This window comes from Oncorhynchus mykiss, chromosome 2 (genome assembly GCF_057628025.1).
Source record: "Oncorhynchus mykiss isolate SJ-2025 chromosome 2, ASM5762802v1, whole genome shotgun sequence".
Taxonomy (NCBI): Eukaryota; Metazoa; Chordata; class Actinopteri; order Salmoniformes; family Salmonidae; genus Oncorhynchus; species Oncorhynchus mykiss.
Window position 1 is genome coordinate 84,793,034 of NC_143023.1, and position 20,695 is coordinate 84,813,728.

Genomic DNA, 20,695 nt, shown 5'->3' on the forward strand with positions numbered 1-20,695 from the left:
TGTCCCTCGAGATAATCCGATTTCTCCGTAATTGTTATCATGGATTCACAAACAGAACTGTGGTCCTTCCTCAATGACTTACAGATTGCTGTCATCTTGCCATTCTCCTGTTTAAACTCATCGAGTTGACCCTGGGAGCTCGATGAGTTCTTCAAGTCCTGGACCTCTCTGGTCAGGTTGTCCATTATTATAATAGTTGACTCCACCAGTATTTGAACAAAACACTATTTTCTTGCTGTTGTAACAACTGCTTGTAGAACTATTTTTGTTCATTTAAAAGATCCTTCACCTGTGATAGAGACACACCCCGGTCCTCAACAGTACTCCTGCCAACTTTGGTCTTTGTCATGATAACAATGTAGGTTTCGCTGTTACTCCTCATTTCCGTTCCAGACAAGGCAGGTCACAGGGAAGATTGAAAAAAATAATAACAGCAGGGATCCAGACAGCCACAAATCTGGGACAATCCGCAATCTTGAGGAATATAATTTTAAATGGCTCTAACTTATTTCTTGCCCCATCAGAAACCCAACTACAAAGATGTTCTACTTGCTTTATTGTAAACATAAAAAAAAAAAAACTGTATAGCCTCAAAACATGGTATAAACTATTATTTTGAACTTATAGATAGATGGTCAGTACTTGCATCCATAGCTCCATCTATGAATTTGAGAGTGGTTACATTTCTCCAGCCCCTAAACTGTTTACCTAAAAAAGTGGTGGGGTGACCGGGTTGTTATCGGTTGAACTGTAGATTGTCACTTAAAATCTCTCTGTGATAGGGGGTGGTATTTTCACGTCCGGATGAAAAGCGTGCCCAAAGTAAACTGCCGGCTACTCAGGCCCAGAAGCTAGGATATGCATATTATTAGTAGATTTGGATAGACAACATTGACATTTCTAAAACTGTTTGATTAATGTCTGAGTATAACAGAACTGATTTGGCAGGCAAAACCCAGAGCACAATCCATCCAGGGAAATATTTGAGGTCAATATGTTTTCCATTAGTTTCCTATGGCAAGCCCGTTTTAATAGAAATATGCTTGCAGTTCCTATAGCTTCCACTAGATGTCAACAGTCTTTAGAAATTGGTTGATGTTTTTCTTTTGAGAAATGAAGAAGTAGCCATTTCCTTTCTGCGTGTATAGCCAAGTGTACTCTTGTTTGGGGCCCGTGAATTGAAGCTCGCTCCACTTTCATTTTATCCACTATTGAACGCAGTTTATTCCATCTTAAATTTTATAAATTATTTACGTTTTAAAATAATTCAAGTTGGATAAGGAAAGTTCTTTGAAATGTTTGGACAAAGTTTACAGGTTAACTTATTAGATATTTTGTAGCCATGCTGGGGGAGTTGGAACCAGTGTTTTTCTGAAACAAACACGCCAAATAAATGGGGATATAACGACGGAATTAATCGAACAAAAGGACCATTTGTGATGTTTGGGACATATTGGAGTGCCAACAGAAGAAGATCTTCAAAGGTAAGCATTAATTATATTGTTATTTCTGAGTTGTGTGTCATGCCTGGCAGGTTGAAATATGATTGTCATGTGTTTGTTTGATGGGGTGCTGTCCTCGGATAATCACATGGTTTGCTTTCGCCATAAAGCCTTTTTGAAATCTGACAGTGGCTAGATTAACAAGAAGTAAAGCTTTCATTTGGTGTATTGCACTTGTGAATGTAGGAAAGTTAAATATTTCTAATAATTTTGGGGGAATTTCGTGCTCTGCCATTTCACCGGATGTTGTCAAATTAATCCAGCTAACGGGATTTGGTCCATAAGAAGTTTTTAAAAGGAATGACAATGGTTATAGGCTAAACAAGGAATTAGACCGATAATGATTTTTGATAATGATTCAACGCCGAAATCCGATAACGATTATTGGAGAACCTAAAAAAGCCAATACCGATTAAATCGGCATACATACACACACATACATACATACATACATATATATATATATATTATAATGACAATTACAACAATACTGAATGAAGACTTATTTTAACTTAATATAATACAAAGAAAATCAATTTAGTCTCATAAATAATGAAACATGTTCAATTTGGTTTAAATGATGCAAAAACACAGTGTTGGAGAAGAAAGTAAAAGTGCAATATGTGCCATGTAAAAAAGCTAACGTTAAAGTTCCTTGCTCAGAACATGAGAACATATGAAAGCTGGTGGTTCCTTCTAACATGAGTCTTCAATATTTCCAGTTAAGAAGTTTTAGGTTGTAGTTATTATAGGAACTATAGGACTCTCTCTCTATACCATTTGTATTTCATATACCTTTGACTATTGGATGTTCTTATAGGCACTATAGTATTGCCAGCCTAATGTCAGGAGTTGATAGGCTTGAAGTCATAAACAGGGCTGTGCTTCAAGCATTGCGAAGAGCTGCTGGAAAATGCAGGAAAGTGCTGCTGAATGCTTAAGAGACTGCTGCTGCCTACCACCGCTCATTAATACGGTAAAATCCGGAAACTATCATTTCGAAAACAAAACGTTTATCCTTTCAGTGAAATACGGAGCCGTTCAATATTTTATCGAACGGGTGGCATCCATAAGTGTAAATATTGCTGTTACATTGCACAACCTTCAATGTTATGTCATAATTATGTAAAATTCGGGCAAATTAATTACAGTTCACAACGAGCCAGGCGGCCCAAACTGCTGCATATACCCTGACTCTGCTTGCACAGAACAAGAGAAGTGATACAATTTCCCTAGTTAATATTGCCTGTTAACATGATTTTTTTAAACTAAATATGCAGGTTTAAAAAATATATACTTGTGTGTATTGATTTTAAGAAAGGCATTGATGTTTATGGTTAGGTACATTGGTACAACGACAGTGCTTTTTTCACGAATACGCTTGTTAAATCATCACCCGTTTGGCAAAGTAAGCTGTGATTCGATGATAAATGAACGGGCACCGCATTGATTATTTGCAACGCAGGACAAGCTAGTTAAACTAGTAATATCAACCATGTGTAGTTAACTAGTGATTATGTTAAGATTGATTGTTCTTTTTATAAGATAAATTGAATGCTAGCTAGCAACTTACCTTGGCTCCTTGCTACACTCATGTAACAGGTGGTCAGTCTGCCACGCAGTCTCCTTGTGGAGTGCAATGGAATCGGCCATAATCGGATTCCAAAAATGCAGATTACCAATTGTTATGAAAACTTGAAATCGGCCCTAATTAAATCGGCCGGTCTGAAAAGCCATTGATACAGACATGATAGCATTGTTAAAGCAATAAATAGGCTTCATCTGTGCTTCAGACACATCCTTTGCAACACAATATGGCACTCAAACTAGACAGTTGTTCAAGCTAGAAGACAGTTGTTCGACAGGGCATGCTTCCCACATACTAGATCAGCACTAGCCGCCTCTCAGCTGTTCCTCCTCAAAGTGCTCTGAATTTATCTTGATACTTCACATTGCTTAGGTCTCTGCATGAGAGGAATAATAACCCCTATGCATTCCTTTAGGAATGATGCATGCAGCAATTTCTGCTGGCACCATGTTATGCAAATTGTATGCTCAGTTGGCTAATCACATGTGAAAACGTCTTCCCGAAAAGTACATTTCAAATGTTATGCTTATAATGTTTCTTCAGACTTCATGAGGTTACATTTTACTTTGTATTAATTTAGTAGCCTATAGTGACATGTTCACACATTAATCCCATGTAACTAACATCATGTGAACGTGATGTTATTTTATGGTAGACTACACAACATGATCGTTGTGTCTGTCGCATTGTAACAAATTATACGTGCTCTGTATGAAGCCCTAACAGCTCGTGAAATCAGCAGCTCAGCTAAACAAAGCTATCAGCAAACTTGGTAAAGTTATTGAACTGTCAACAACGAAACACCCATTAATTGTCTAAAACAGTACTGTGAATTACTACAATATAATGTAGAGTTTAATATGCGGTCTTACCTGTCGAGAATCACCTTACAAATTACTTTGTCGTAAACTGTCAGACTTGTATCAGCGCAGAGCAAATCCAGAAAAAAACATGCCTGGGAACTTGCAAGCAATGAACAAAGTTTTCATTCCGTTTTCTACAGCGAGATATTAGCCCTACTGTTTCATAATTTGTTCGAGCTTTGTCCCTCCATAGGGTGTCCAGGAAGACGGGGTATTTAGCAAAGACGTAAATAGTGACTTTCTGTAGCCTACTTCTGAATCTCGTTTACTTGCTAATACTGACCTCGTATTTCTCCCGTTGGATAAGGAAATGGAGCATGCTGGGGGAAGAAAAGTGGAGAAGCTTAGTTTGCTGACTCCTACAGGCATGATACGGACGTCTATTTAAGAATGTGATGTTTGGAGGGACCGCTATATTCCAAAACTGAACCATTAATTTTTTAACAATCCTTGTTTTTTTGCCATTGAGTGGAATTGATGTACTATGACTCACAGATCGTATCCCGTAAAGTGAAGATCTGAAAGCCGAATCTTCAGTCCTGGGGAATTTAAGTATTGTTAAACAATGGATTATTCCTGTCAAATAACATAGGTGACCTTTCAGTGTTTTGTCACAAGCAACATTAGTAGGCCTAGTCTATAGGTAAACCTAAACCCCAATGCTGTTTTATAAGTTACTAATGTGCTACTACTATTTTTGTTCCATAAAATACAGTTGAAGTCGGAAGTTTACATACACCTTAGCCAAATACATTTAAACTCAGTTTTTCACAATTCCTGAAATTTAATCCAATAAAAATGTCCTGTCTTAGGTCAGTTAGGATCACCACTTTATTTTAAGAATGTGAAATAGTAGATTGAATGATTTATTTCAGCTTTTATTTCTTTCATCACATTCCCAGTGGGTCAGAAGTGTACACACACTTAATTAGTGTTTGGTAGCATTGTCTTTAAATTGTTTAACTTGGGTCAAATGTTTTGAGTAGCCTTCCACCATCTTCCCACAATAAATTGGGTGAATTTTGGCCCATTCCTCCTGACAGAGCTGGTGTAACGGAGTCAGGTTTGTAGGCCTCCTGGCTCGCACATGCTTTTTCAGTTCTGCCCACACATTTTCTGTAGGATTGAGGTCAGGGCTTTGTGTAATAATAATAAACTCCAATACCTTGACTTTGTTCTTAAGCATTTTGTCACAACTTGAAGTATGGAAGTATGCTTGGGGTCATTGTCCATTTGGAAGACCCATTTGCGACCAAGCTTTAACTTCCTGACTGATGTCTTGAGATGTTTCTTCAATATATCCACATAATTTCCCTTCTCATGAAGCCATCTATTTTATGAAGTGCACCAGTCCCTCCTGCAGCAAAGCACCCCCACAACATGATGCTGCCACCCCCATGCTTCATGGTTGGGATGGTATTCTTTGGCATGCAAGCCTCCCCCTTTTTCCTACAAACATAACAATGGTGATTATGGCTAAACAGTTCTATTTTTGTTTTATCAGACCAGAGGACATTTCTCCAAAAAGTACGCTCTTTGTCTCCACGTGCAGTTGCAAACCCTAGTCTGGCTTTTTTATGGCAGTTTTGGAGCTGTGGCTTCTTCCTTGGTGAGTGGCCTTTCAGGTTATGTCGATATAGAACCTGTTTTACTGTGGATATAGATACTTGTGTACCTGTTTCCTCTAGCACCTTCACAAGGTCCTCTGCTGTTGTTCTGGGATTGATTTGCACTTTTCACACCAAAGTATGTTCAACTCTAGGAGACTGAGCGGTATGACGGTTGCGTGGTCCCATGGTGTTTATAATTGCGTACTATTGTTTGTACAGATGAACGTGGTAAAGAAGCACTGAGTTTGAAGGTAGGCCTTGAAATACATCCACAGGTACACCTCCAATTGACTCAAATGATGTCAATTAGCCTATCAGAAGCTTCTAAAGCCATGACATCATTTTCTGGAATTTTCCCGAGCTGTTTAAAAGGCACAGTCAACTTAGTGTATGTAAACTTCTGACCCACTGGAATTGCGATACAGTGAATTATAAGTGAAATAATCTGTCTGTAAACAATTGTTGGAAAAATTACTTGTGTCACGCACAAAGTAGATGTCCTAACTGACTTGCCAAAACTATAGTTTGTTAACAAGAAATTTGTGGAGTGGTTGAAAAACAGTTTTAATGAATCCATCCTAAGAGTATGTAAACTTCTAACTTCAACTGTAAATGCAATTGACTTCCCTTTAGGCCTACGACATGAAGATATTAGATACAATACAGTAATACAACATTTGCTTTATTGGTTCATCTGTCTGCATATTCTTTTGACTTATTTTTCCAGGTAAGTTGACTGAGAACACATTCTCATTTACAGGAACGACCCGGGGAATAGTTACAGGGGGAAGGATGGGAGATGAATGAGCCAATTGGAAACTTTGGAGGATTAGGTGGTCATGATGGTAAGAGGGTCTGATTGGAAATTTAGCTAGGACACGGGTAAACACCCCTTCTCTTACAATAAGTGTTGTGGGATCTTTAGTGTCCACTGAGCGTCAGGAGACCCGATGAACGTCCTATCGAAAAGATGGCACCCTACACCGGGCAATGTCCCCAATCTCTGCCCTGTGGTATAGGGGTGGTTTTTTTAGACCAGAAGAAAGAGTGACTCCTACTGGCCCTTCAACACCACCAGCAGCATTTGGTCTCCCATGCAGGGACTGACCAGGACCAACCCTGCTTAGTTGTACAATACCCAATTTGACACTCCACACATACATCACAGGCTGGGATCAGCGCAGGGGTTGCTTAGGGGTAAAGTGCCTTGCGCAAGGGCACAAAGGCAGTAGGTATTATACAGGATTTAAGCTCCTACCATTATCATCAGGGTGAGAATCAGATCCACTATGTGAAACATAAATATCCATATGTTTACCATGCAGTTGTTATTGGCACCCCCAACTCTACTGGCACGCCCAACTCTGCCCATGAGTTTCAAAATAGAATTATCCCTCATTAGTTTTTAAACTACCACCTGAAAACACTGACAAAGTGGGAAAAGTGAGATCAATAAACCTGTGAAGAGATATCCTCTGTCATACTAACAGTGCGTTATCGAGACATCTAAATGGCATAACCATTAAACAACACATGTATGGAACCATTTGAGTGGAAATCAGTCTCTATTTCTTTAAAATAGCTCACTAAAAACCTGACAACCTGACAGCTCACTAAAAACCTCTTAATGGAGCCTCCACCAACCCTAACTCCAGGAGCTAACATCTTACATTCAGACATTAAAATAAGGTGTGTTTTCTGTTGTCCTTTGTAGAAGCTTGTTTACTGTGTGTGTTTTTTTCCTGAGTGAGGTTTACATTTTTATTTTATTTTAATTGTTTTAATTTTTAAATATTTTTTTATTTATTTTTTGTTGTTTTTCAGGTGTAGTGTGATCCTGCGGCTACTGTTTTCTCAGTAAAGTATTATGTTAATCCTTAGCCACTGATTCCTTGTGTCACGACTTCTGCCGAAGTCGGCTCCTCTCCTTGTTCGGGCGGCGTTCGGCGGTCGACGTCACTGGCTTTCTAGCCATCGCCACTCCATTTTTCTATTATCCATTTGTTTTGTCTTGTTCCATTCACACCTGGTTCGCATTCCCCAATCCCACTACATGTATTTATTCCTCTGTTCCCCCTCATGTCTTTGTGTGAAATTATTTGTGTGTTACGTATTGTGCTCACTAGGCTAAGCTTTTGTTATTTTCCGTGTGTCTTCACAAAGCTTATTTGAATTGTTATACATTTATGTTGTGTGACTATTGTGCACGCTATACACTTTGCCTTGTTGGCTGGAGGAGGTTTTTGACGCAGCTGCGTCCATCTGTATATCTCTCCTGCCGTAATTAAGTGTGCGCCTGTTCACAATTCTCTGCTCTCCTGCACCTGACTTCGCGTCAAGTACGCACATGTCTGGCACCTTGTCTGGTCTCTTCTCTGCACCTGGGTCCAACCTCACCACGTCACAGCAAGCTTCTTCCTCAACATGGACCCAGCAGAGATCACCCAGATCCAGAATGCTATAACCCAGCAAGGAGCACTGCTGGGGCGGCAGCAAGAACAACTCTCCCAAATATCAGAGACCCTCCGGATCCTCCGGTGCTCTCTGGTGTTAGAGCTACAGTCCTCCTCGTTCCACACTGATTGGGCCATGATGGTCTATATCATCTCTCTACTCTCGAGCAAAGTCCTGGCGTGAGCAACGGCAGTGTGGGAACAGCAGCCACCATCTTGCAGCTCCATATTAGCCTTCACTGCCAAGCTGCGACGAGTCTTCAACCACCCAGTTAGCGGATGAGAAGCGGATAGCCGACTGTTCAACCTCTGCCAAGCGGCCAGACCATTGGCTGACTTCGTCATTGAGTTCAGCACCCTCGCCGCCAAGAGTGGGTGGAATACTGGGGCGGCTTTCCACCAGGGTCTGTCTAACTCCATCAAGGATGAACTGGCCGCTCTGGAACTGGGAGAGGACCTCGAGTCCCTGATAACGCTGGCCATCAGGGTTGGCATCCGAGAACGTTTGAGACAGCTCCTTTTTGACACATCCCGGTTTCCGGAGCACCCCAAGCCCCCCGAGCCCAGCATTGAGGAGCTCAGGCACCTGGGACGCACACATCTGAGCCCACAGGAACGTGACAGGCGCATGCGCAACGGCTACTGCCTCTACTGCGGAGGTCTCGGCCACCTCCATTCTACAAGCCCAGAGTTGACCGGAAACGCCGGGACTCAACAGGACAAGGGGAGACCCTGATGAGCTGTGCAGTTACAACCCAGCTACCCGGTCATCGTCTGACACTACCCGCAACCATCCATTGGGACAACTGTCAGCACCACATTCAAGCCTTTGTAGACTCCGGGGCCGTGGATAATTTCATTGACCAAGCCTTTGCCAGAGAATTACAAATCCCTTGCGTGAAATGTCCCATCCCTCTGCAGATTCAAGCCCTCGATGGACGCCGCTCTGGCCCGGTGGAATATCAGGCCAAGCCCATTCTACTGCAGGTTGGGGTGAACACTTAGACTTTTAGTTTTCATTTGATCACTGCTCTTGAGAACCCCCTTATCCAAGGGTACGCCTGGCTAGTGCTACATAACCCACTATTCTCCTGGTCCACGGAACAAGAACTGCCAGACTAAATGCCTAAGACCCCCACCAAGAGTCTCGCCGTATTCCCTGGCATCTATTGAAGAACAATACTTTTCTGTACTCCCTCTTGACCCCTGAAGCAGCAGTCATGGACAATTACATCCGGGAGTTGCAGCAGGCAGGTTTCATTCGCTCCTCTACATCCCCAGCTGGTGCAAGCTTCTTCGTGGGAAAGGATGGAGGTCTGCGTCCCTGCATCGATTAGAGGGCTGAACAGGATTAAGATTAAGAATCGTTACCCCCTACCCCTGATGTCCACCGCCTTGGAGTTGACCCATGAGGCCCAATTCTTCACCAAACTGAAACTCCGCAACGCTTACAATCTGGCGAGAGTCAGGAAGGGAGATGAATGGAAAACTGCCTTTAACACCCCGAGTGGCCATTTAGTCATGCCCATCGAATTATCGACCTCACCGGCAGTCTTCATTGGTCAATCACACGCTTAGGGATATGTTGAATCGGTTTGTCTTTGTTAACCTCAACGACATCCTGATCTTCTCCAAGACCCTTCCGGAAACCATCCTGCAAGTCCGCCAAGTCCTGAGTCCCCTCCTGCAGACTCAACTATACATCAAGATAGAGAAGTGTGAGTTCCATTTATCCCAAGTTTCTTTCCTAGGCCACATTATCTCTACCGCCGGCATCCAAATGGACCCCGTAAAAGTGAGGGAGGTCACCGACTGGCCTCGTCCTGCCTCACTCAAACAAGTCCAGTGGTTCCTCAGGTTTACCAATTTTTACAGGTGCTTTATACGCAACTTTATAATTTCTAAGTAAAGTATTATGTTTATCTTTAACCACTGATTCCTTGCCTGGTCTCTTCTCTGCACCTGGGTCCAACCTCACCACGTCACAGATGCAGTTAATTTCATACCCTGTGCTTTTCTCTTGTGACCATCTTGATCATTACACTACAAACAGAAGGTAGGTCATTATCATAATAAGATGCTAATTTAGTCCCTGTTCACAGCAGTAGTGATTTATCAAGCATGAAAGTTGCCCAGGTCGACCATGCTGTATTAGTGACTTAATCACAGGTGTGGGCCGCACATGGACCAGAGACAGACCCTGATTACCTGCATACTGTAGACCACTAGAGCTTAAACAAATCAGTCCTGCCTTCTGGACTCTAGGTATCTACATAGGCAGTGCTCCTATACCCCATACCCTCTGTCTCACTAGAGGTCATTCCTCCAAATTGGTATTCTATGCAACCTAGCAATCTTGGATATTAGTTTAGCAGTGGAGATGGATGATGTGCTTTGCGAGCATTTAGGTGAAATCCCTTTTAACAGCAGTGGCTGGGAGATATTGCCATTGTGAGGTGTTGCTCATTGTGATGCCGTGTGATACATTTACTGCCCAGAAGGACTGTTTCTCAGAGGCACTAGGCATGTGTGTGCCTTGTATGAGACATCAGGCGAAATGGTTGCCTTTTACTCACTGACAGAATGTATACACAGTATGTGCTCTGTGCAAAGCTTACAGAACTGACGTAGGACTGATGATGAGAGGTGTACATACTATTTGCGCACTCTTAGAAAGAAAATTGCTATCTAGAACCTAAAAGGGTTCTTCGGCTGTCCCATAAGAGAACCCTTTTGAGGAACCCTTTTTGGTTCCAGGTAGAACCCTGTTGGGTACCATGTAGACCCTGTTCCACAAAGAAAGGGATCTACATGGAACCAACAAGGGTTCTCCTATGGGGACAGCCAAATAACCTTTTTCTCTAAAGAGTGTGCATACTTAGTCTTCCATAGCCATACCTCCAAATCACGTTGTTGTCACACGTCCTTCTGTTTAGGGAAGCCTGGTTCTCAAGGCTAGTGTATACTATACATTTTTTCATCATAGTTAGAATCTACACTAGGCCTACATGTAACTGAATAGGTAGAATCAGACCTCACTGTCATCATCCTCAGCTGTTCCTTCTATCCTTATCTTCTTAGTTTGGTCCTGTAAACCACCATCTCCCATTAAAGCAGGTCGCCATGGTCACCATGCATTAAACCCCTCACATCAAATACACTTTAATTGGCTCAATCAGAGCCAATCAGGCGTGGCCCATTCTTCTAAAGTGAGTCTAATCACCCGGTGTTTATTGTTGTAGCCTTCCCCTCTGACTCAGGTGCAAGGTGTTCTCCAGGGCTCTGTAAGTCAACAGATATGGCTGGGGACCTTGAATAAACCCAGACATTCATGAGTCCTACCACATCATTAATCCAGAGGTTTGCTTGTGGAGCAAGATATTGTAATCAAATCCATTAAAACAAACGATTGACTTGAATAAAGTACTGGGGTGAATTATACAGTGTAATGTCACACAACCATCACTTACTGTATGTGTCACGCCCTGGCCATAGAGAGGTTTTTATTCTCTATTTTGGGTAGGCCAGGGTGTGACTAGGGTGGGCATTCTAGTTTCTTTATTTCTATGTTTTCTGTTTTTATGTTTTGGCCGGGTATGGTTCTCAATCAGGGACAGCTGTCTATCGTTGCCTCTGATTGGGAATCATACTTAGGCAGCCTTTTTTCCTTTGTATTTTGTGGGTAGTTATCTTTGTTTGTGGCACTATAGCCCTAGTAAGCGGCATGGTTGTTGCTTTGGTTCTTGTTTTGTTGGCAACATTTACATAAATAAAGGAAAATGTACGCTCACCACGCTGCACCTTGGTCCGGTCATGAGCGCACTAAATTTTTGTGCCTTTGTACACCAAGTTGTCAAAGTCAAATGTTATTTTTGTCCCATCTGCTGCCTGTAGTGTGTTTATTCAAAATGACAAATACAGGACTACAGTACTATGCATAAAAGTAAACCACAGTACTGTGCACTCAAACAACTGTCCGACTGTCCGTGTTCACTTATGAGAGGCAAGCGACCCTTTACAGGTAGGCTATTTTCATCAGCCTATTCAACTCCAGAAACAAGTTGCTTTACTTATGATCACACTTTAGTCTGGCAAAATATAAATGCCATTCTGCAAGACATGTTCCAGTTGGACATAAAGTCCAACATTGTTTATATGAAGCATAAATAACAATTTTTATGATCTTCAGAAAGTGCATGTGATTGCAAAGAACAGAGGGTGGGATATCCTAATCATTTGCTCTCCCTCCATAAGACAGGTTGGATATAGAAAACACATTCTGTATATTAAAATATGATGTATATAAAACATACCTTTTAATTTTAGCAGAGACACTGTAATATGATATTGGCAAAGAAAGAAATGACATAGGCTTGTTCTGTAGCCTATAACCAAATGTCCTTTAAATGACATGCTCTGCCTCTGATATATCATATAAGTTATGAATATATTATTATCTCATGTCAAAAGCAGATATAGGGACTCCGAGAAGTGCAGAACCATAAAAGAGACTTCAACCTTGAAATGTCACTGTCACTGCAGGGAGGCTTGTCATGTGAATCTGAGGTCACCAGTAGAGCCCTACAGCAGAGCACAGGTCCTGCAGGGCCCAGTGGATGTGGTGACAGTGGTGTCACAGCTGGGAAAGCACACATCTCCATCCCCGGCAAATGAATCTGACTTGCCAGTCAGATAAGTCAATGATATCACAACAGTTCTCTGATTACAATAAGTTGTGGAGATACTACTGTCCCTACCCTTCTGTTTTTACATTATGTCTAATTCTGTTTATTTTAAAGTGTGTAGTTTTTATTAGCATAATATGGCATTGGTGAATGTGGTATGATGTCAGACAAAGAGTAAGTAGTAAGGTATAACAGTGAAACAATGTGTATCTTCAATATCTACAGTTCTGTTCCTTTAGTGTAGGTTGTCTTTCTGAGGCATATAATTGTTCTATGAATGTCCATATGTCAACATGTCTCTTGTTCAGGGAGAGTGTTGAGGTGCAGTTGCTCTGAGCGTATACTCAGGAGTTAAGCCTTCGCACTAACTGTTGATTGTAGGGTGAAAAGGGCTTTGCTTTAAGCACCCTAGAAACTCTACAGGGGCTTCTCCATGTCAGCTAATATAGCTTCTTGAATGGGGTTTGCTTATATTAAATTACATGGTTAGCTAGTTCCAATTCCCTGTTTTTAACATTTAGCTGTTTGTGAACAACTGCGCTCTATGCTGCTAGTTGGCGTTCACTCCCCGGGAAGCTCCTTTAAAAACCATTAAAGTATGAACTATGAGGTAAGTGAAAATTGAGGGCCTTTTAGGGCCTTTGGGCTTTATTGAACTTGCTGTTGCCATTCAGCAAGAAAGCATTTTTCATGGAAAGTCAATATTCAGTCAAGTCTTTCTGTATAACATAAAAAATATAAGAACTGGGCACACCAAAGAATTGTCACACATATTTTACAATATATTTCCAGATAAGTATATACTTACCATATACTGTACATCCTTTACTATTTGTATTACACCTTACTCTATCTGTACAGTATTGTATCCATTTCATATCCTTGATGGCAGGGGCTTGACAAGCAGCTGGGAGTCTTGTCTGTACATCTTTGTATCAAATCAAATCAAATGTATTTATATAGCCCTTCTTACATCAGCTGATATCTCAAAGTGCTGTACAGAACCCAGCCTAAAACCCCAAACAGAAAGCAATGCAGGTGTAGAAGCACGGTGGCTAGGACAAACTCCCTAGAAAGGCCAAAACCTAGGAAGAAACCTAGAGAGGAACCAGGCTATGAGGGGTGGCCAGTCCTCTTCTGGCTGTGCCGGGTGGAGATTATAACAGAACATGGCCGAGATGATCAAATGTTCATAAATGACCAGCATGGTCAAATAATAATAATCACAGTAGTTGTCGAGGGTGCAACAAGTCAGCACATCAGGAGTAAATGTCAGTTGGCTTTTCATAGCCGATCATTGAGAGAATCTCTACCGCTCCTGCTGCCTCTAGAGAGTTGAAAACAGCAGGTCTGGGACAGGTAGAACATCTGGTGAACAGATCAGGGTTCCAAAGCCGCAGGCAGAACAGTTGCAACTGGAGCAGCAGCACGTTCAGGTGGACTGGGGACAGCAAGGAGTCATCATGCCAGGTAGTCCTGAGGCATGGTCCTAGGGCTCAGGTCCTCCGAGAGAGAAAGAGAGAGTTAGAGAGAGCATTATTAAATTCACAGGACACTGGATAAGACAGGAGAAATACTCCAGATATAACAGACTGACCCAGTGACTCAACCCACTCAAGTGACGCACGCCTACTAGGGACGGCATGGAAGAGCACCAGTAAGCCAGTGACCCAGCCCCTGTAATTAGAGGGTTAGAGGCAGAGAATCCCAGTGGAGAGAAGAAAAGACTTAAAGGTTGAGACCGAGTCTGCGTCTCTCACATGGGTAGGCAGACCATTCCATCAAAATTGAGCTCTATAGGAGAAAGCCCTGCCTCCAGCTGTTTGCTTAGAAATTCTAGGGACAATTAGGAGGCCTGTGTCTTGTGACCGTAGCGTACGTGTAGGTATGTACGACAGAACCAAATCAGAAAGATGAGTAGGAGCAAGCCCATGTAATGCTTTGTAGGTTAGCAGTAAAACCTTAATCAGCCCTTGCCTTAACAGGAAGCCAGTGTAGGGAGGCTAGCACTGGAGTAATATGATCAAATTTTTTGGTTCTAGTCAGGATTCTAGCAGCCGTATTTCGCACTAATTGAAGTTTATTTAGTGCTTTATCCGGGTAGCCGGAAAGTAGAGCATTGCAGTAGTCTAACCTAGAAGTAAAAAAAGCATGGATTAATTTGTCTGCATCATTTTTGGATAGAAAGTTTCTGATATTTGCAATGTTAAGTAGATGGAAAAAAACTGTCATTGAAATGTCTTGATATGTTCTTCAAACAAGAGATTATGGTCCAGAGTAACGCCGAGGTCCTTCACAGTTTTATTTGAGACAACTGTACAACCATCAAGATTAATTGTCAGCTTCAACAAAAGATCTCTTTGTTTCTTGGGACCTAGAACAAGCATCTCTGTTTTGTCCGAGTTTAAAAGTAGAAAGTTTGCAGCCATCCAATTCCTTATGTCTGAAACACAGGCTTCTAGCGAGGGCAATTTTGGGGCTTCACCATGTTTCATTGAAATGTACAGCTATGTGTCGTCCACGTAGCAGTGAAAGTTAACATTATATTTTCAAATGACATCCCCAATAGGTAAAATATATAGTGAAAACAATAGTGGTCCTAAAACGGAACCTTGAGAAACTCCGAAATTTACAGTTGATTTGTTAGAGGACAAACCATTCACAGATACAAACTGATATCTTTCCAACAGATACGATCTAAACCAGGCCAGAACTTGTCCGTGTAGACCAATTTCTAGGAGCACGAGGACAGATGCAGAGCCTCGGTCTGACGCCATTAAAAGGTAATTTACCACCTTCACAAGTGCAGTCTCAGTGCTATGGTGGGGTCTAAAACCAGACTGAAGCATTTCGTAACATTGTTTATCTTCGGGGAGACAGTGAGTTGCTGCGCAACAGCCTTTTCAAAAATTTTTGAGAGGAATGGAAGATTCAATATAGGCCGATAGTTTTTAATATTTTATGGGTCAAGGTTTGGCTTTTTCAAGAGAGGCTTTATTTCTGCCACTTTTAGTGAGTTTGGTACGCATCCGGTGGATAGAGTGCCGTTTATTATGTTCAACATAGGAGGGCCAAGCACAGGAAGCAGCTCTTTCAGTAGTTTAGTTGGAATAGGGTCCAGTATGCAGCTTGAAGGTTTAGAGGCCATGATTATTTTCATCATTGTGTCAAGAGATATAGTACTAAAACACTTGAGCGTCTCTCTTGATCCTAGGTCCTGGCAGAGTTGTGCAGACTCAAGACAACTGAGCTTTGGAGGAATACGCAGATTTAAAGAGGAGTCTGTAATTTGCTTTCTAATGATCATGATCTTTTCCTCAAAGAAGTTCATGAATTTATTACTGCTGAAGTGAAAGCCATCCTCTCTTGGGGAATGCTGCTTTTTAGTTAGCTTTGCGACAGTATCAAAAACAAATTTCGGATTGTACTTATTTTCCTCAATTAAGTTGGAAAAATAGGATTATCGAGCAGCAGTGAGGGCTCTTTGATACTGCACGGTACTGTCTTTCCAAGCTAGTCGGAAGACTTCCCGTTTGGTGTGGCGCCATTTCCGTTCCAATTTTCTGGAAGCTTGCTTCAGAGCTCGGGTATTTTCTGTATACCAGGGAGCTAGTTTCTTATGATAAATGTTTTTAGTTTTTAGGGGTGCAACTGCATCTAGGGTATTGCGCAAGGTTAAATTGAGTTCCTCAGTTAGGTGGTTAACTGATTTTTGTCGTCTGACGTCCTTGAGTAGGTGGAGGGAGTCTGGAAGGGCATCAAGGAATCTTTGTGTTGTCTGAGAATTTATAGCACTTCTGATGCTTTTGATGCTCCTTGGTTGTGGTCTGAGCAGATTATTTGTTGCGATTGCAAACGTAATAAAATGGTGGTCCGATAGTCAAGGATTATGAGGAAAAACATTAAGATCCACAACATTTATTCCATGGGACAAAACTAGGTCCAGACTGTGACAGTGAGTAGGTCCAGAGACATGTTGGACAAAACCCACGGAGTCGATGACGGCTCCGAAAGCCTTTTGGAGTGGGTCTGTGGACTTTTCCATGTGAATATTAAAATCACCAAAAATTAGAATATTATCTGCTATGGCTACAAGGTCCGATAGGAATTCAGGGAACTCAGTAAGGAACGCTGTATATGGCCCAGGAGGCCTGTAAACAGCAGCGATAAAAAGTGATTGAGTAGGCTGCATAGATTTCATGACTAGAAGCTCAAAAGACAAAAACATCATTTTTTTTGTAAATTGAATTTTGCTATCGTAAATGTTAGTAACACCTCCGCCTTTGCGGGATGCACAGGGAATATGGTCACTAGTGTAACCAGGAGGCGAGGCCTCATTTAACACAGTAAATTCATCAGGCTTAAGCCATGTTTCAGTCAGGCCAATCATGTGCTTGTAGTTCCGACAATGCAGTAATAACCAACGAGTAATCTTACCTAACAATTCCACAACAACTACCTTATACACACAAGTGTAAAGGGATGAAGAATATGTATATACAGCTATATGAATGAGTGATGGTACAGAACGGTATAGGCAAGATGCAGTATATGGTATAGAGTACAGTATATACATATGAGATGAGTAATGTAGGGTATGTAAACATTATATTAAGTAGCCTTGTTTAAAGTGGCTAGTGATACATTTTTACATTAATTTTCCAATGTTAAAGTGGCTGGAGTTAAGTCAGTATATTGACAGCAGCCACTCAATGTTAGTGGTGGCTGTTTAACAGTCTGATGGCCTTGAGATAGAAGCTGATTTTCAGTCTCTCGGTCCCTGCTCTGATGCACCTGTACTGTCCTTGCCTTCTGGATGATAGCGGGGTGAACAGGCAGTGGCTCAGGTGGTTGTTGTCCTTGATGATCTTTATGGCCTTCCTGTGACATCGGGTGGTTTAGGTGTCCTAGTTTGCCCCCGGTGATGTGTGTCGCAGACCTCACTACACTCTGAAGAGCCTTACGGTTGTGGGCGGAGCAGTTGCCGTACCAGGCGGTGATATAGCCTGACAGGATGCTCTCGATTGTGCATCTGTAAAAGTTTGACTGCTTTTGGTGACAAGGCATATTTATTCAGCCTCCTCACACCCACCCACACGCTGTCTGTGTGGGTGGACCAATTCAGTTTGTCCGTGATGTGTACGCCGAGGAACTTAAAACTTACTACCCTCTCCACTACTGTCCCATCGATGTGGATAGGGGGGTGCTCCCTCTGTTGTTTCCTGAAGTCCACGATCATCTCCTTTGTTTTGTTGATGTTGAGTGTGAGGTTATTTTCCTATATTGACGCTGTGCCTGCTTGATGGTTCGTTGGAGGGCATAGCCAGATTTCTTATGAGCTTCTGGGTTAGAGTCCCGCACCTTGAAAGCGTAAGCTCTACCCTTTAGCTCAGTGCGAATGTTGCCTGTAATCCATGGCTTCTGGTTGGGGTATGTACATACAGTCACTGTGGGGACAACGTCCTCGATGCACTTATTGATAAAGCCAGTGACTGATGTGGTGTATTCCTCAATGCCATCAGAAGAATCCCTGAACATGTTCCAGACTGTGATAGCAAAACAGTCCTGTAGTTTAGCATCTGCTTCATCTGACCACTTTTTTATAGATCGAGTCACTGGTGCTTCCTGCTTTAATTTCTACTTGTAAGCAGGAATCAGGAGGATAGAATTGTGGTCAGGTTTACCAAATGGAGGGCGAGGGAGAGCTTTGTACGCGTCTCTGTGTGTGGAGTACAGGTGATCAATAATTATTTTCCCTCTGGTTGCACATTTAACATGTTGATAGAAATTAGGTAGAACTGATTTAAGTTTCCCTGCATTAAAGTCTCCGGGCACTAGGAGCACCGCCTCTGGGTGAGCTGTTTCCTGTTTGCTTATTTCCTTATACAGCTGACTGAGTGTGGTCTAGTGCCAGCATCCGTCTGTGGTGGTAAATAAACAGCCCCGAAAAGTATAGCTGAAAACTCTCTAGGCAAATAGTGTGATCTGCAGTTTATCATAAGATTCTCTACATTAGGTGAGCAAAATATAGAGACTTCCTTAGATTTCGTGCACCAGCTGTTGTTTACAAATATGCACAGACCTCCCCCTCATCTTACCGTGTGCTGTTCTATCTTGCCGGTGCAGCGTATATCCCGCTAGCTGAATATCCATGTCATCATTCAGCCACGATTCTGTGAAACATAAGATATTACAGGTTTTGATGTCCCGTTGGTAGGATATTCGTGATCCTACCTCGTCTAATTCATTGTCCAATGATTGCACGTTGGCGAGTAATATTGACGGTAACGGCAGCTTTCCCACTCGCCGTCTGCTGATCCTTACAAGGAACCCCACTCTGTGTCCTCTGTACCTGCGTCTCTTCCTCTTGCCAATAACGGGGATGTTGGCCTTGTCGGGTGCTAGACGGATATCCCGTGCGTCCTGCTTGTTGAAGAAAAAAATCTTTGTCTAATCCGAGGTGAGTGATTGCTGTGCTGACATCCAGAAGTTATTTTTTGCTGTAAGATACGGTTGGCAGAAACATTATGTACAAAATAAGTTACAAATAACATGAAAAAACCCCACATAATAGCACAATTGGTTGGGTGCCCGTAAAACTGCTGCCATTTCTTCCGGGGCCATTTTTACAACACTGTACATAGACATGATATGACATTGGAAACGTCTTTATTCTTTTGGAACTTATGTGAGTGTAATGTTTACTGTTCATTTTATATTGTTTATTTCACTTTTGTTTATTATCTATTTCACTTGCTTTGGCAATGTAAACTTATGTTTATCGTGCCAATAAAGCCCCTTAAACTGGAGGGAGGGAGGGAGGGAGAGAGGGAGAGAGGGAGAGAGAGAGAGAGAGAGAGAGAGAGAGAGAGAGAGATGTTTCCCATGCCAATAAAGCCCATTGAATTGAGAGAGAGAGGAAAATAAACAAGAGGTGCTGCACAACTCAAATCAGAGAATGTCCCCTTTAAACCTCACTTATTACACCTTTAAGGTGAAATTGAGAACCTGAGTCATTAGAACAGGCAAAACCAAACAGATCATAAGCTGAATGAAGTGTAGTAGCTCCTTGTCATTCAGAACAATGGGCTTGTCCCCTGAGAGCCCAGGAAGATGTAAGCCACTATTAAACACATCTAGCAGTAGCAGACACCAGAGGAACAGCTACAGGGCGAGGTGGTATTGAGCTGCTTCAACACACCATGCCTAAAACAATATTTCTATGTTGTGCCACTTTGAGTGACAACAGATTACAAGGAGCACAATTCCCGGCCAAGGTAACAGCTCTCCTGCAAACACAGCACTCTCCCAGGCCTCAGACTGAGACCTTGAGAAGCCATTTGTTCTGCTCATTATTACAGTGGCCCATAGTCCTTTTTAGTATATTTATAAGCTCTTGTGTTATTGACACATAACACAGAGAGCAGTATCACATGATTGACCAGGAGAATAAGAGAAAATAGCTATTTCTTTCCAGACTGCCATTTTCCCCTGACTTTCCTGTGAGTGAAGGATGAGCCAGCTGGTGAGTAACTCTGTGGGACAGAAAGCTATAACTTTAAAACCATGGCTACCACACTATAGCCTCATTCATGAAACATAGACATCCATGACTTCTTAATGAAACTCACATGCCCCCAAAAACATGATCCAATACACTGTCCCACTTCAAAGGTGATGCCACACAACTATATGTGTCAGTTTCATCTCCTGCAGCCTCAAATCTATTCACTATTGTGTGCCCTGCCAATGCTTTGGTGTGATTGTGGCCTCCTGCTATTATGTGCCCTGCCAATGCTTTGGTGTGATTATGGCCTCCTGCTATTATGAGCCCTGCCAATGCTTTGGTGTGATTGTGGCCTCCTGCTATTATGAGCCCTGCCAATGCTTTGGTGTGATTGTGGCATGCCGGATCGGTTCTAGTGTTTTATTCTCCGCATTTAAACCTGTTATTGGAGAATATAAAAATAATTTATACATGCTCATACGTTTTT

General features: G+C 42.1%; 1 protein-coding gene across 4 annotated transcripts in view; it reads right to left on the reverse strand.

Annotated features, from left to right (window-relative positions):
• Window positions 1–20,695, reverse strand: part of LOC110498022 (tetraspanin-9) — a 430,712-nt gene that overhangs the window by 288,268 nt on the left and 121,749 nt on the right. The window contains exon 1 of one of the 4 annotated variants that reach the window (XM_021574569.3): window positions 3,963–4,572. The exons of 2 other annotated variants lie outside the window; for them this stretch is intronic. The gene's annotated coding sequence lies outside the window, so the exon portion shown is untranslated. Of the gene's footprint in view, window positions 1–3,962; window positions 4,573–20,695 lie in introns of those variants that run through there. One more of the 4 variants, XM_090210594.1, reaches the window with a different exon arrangement.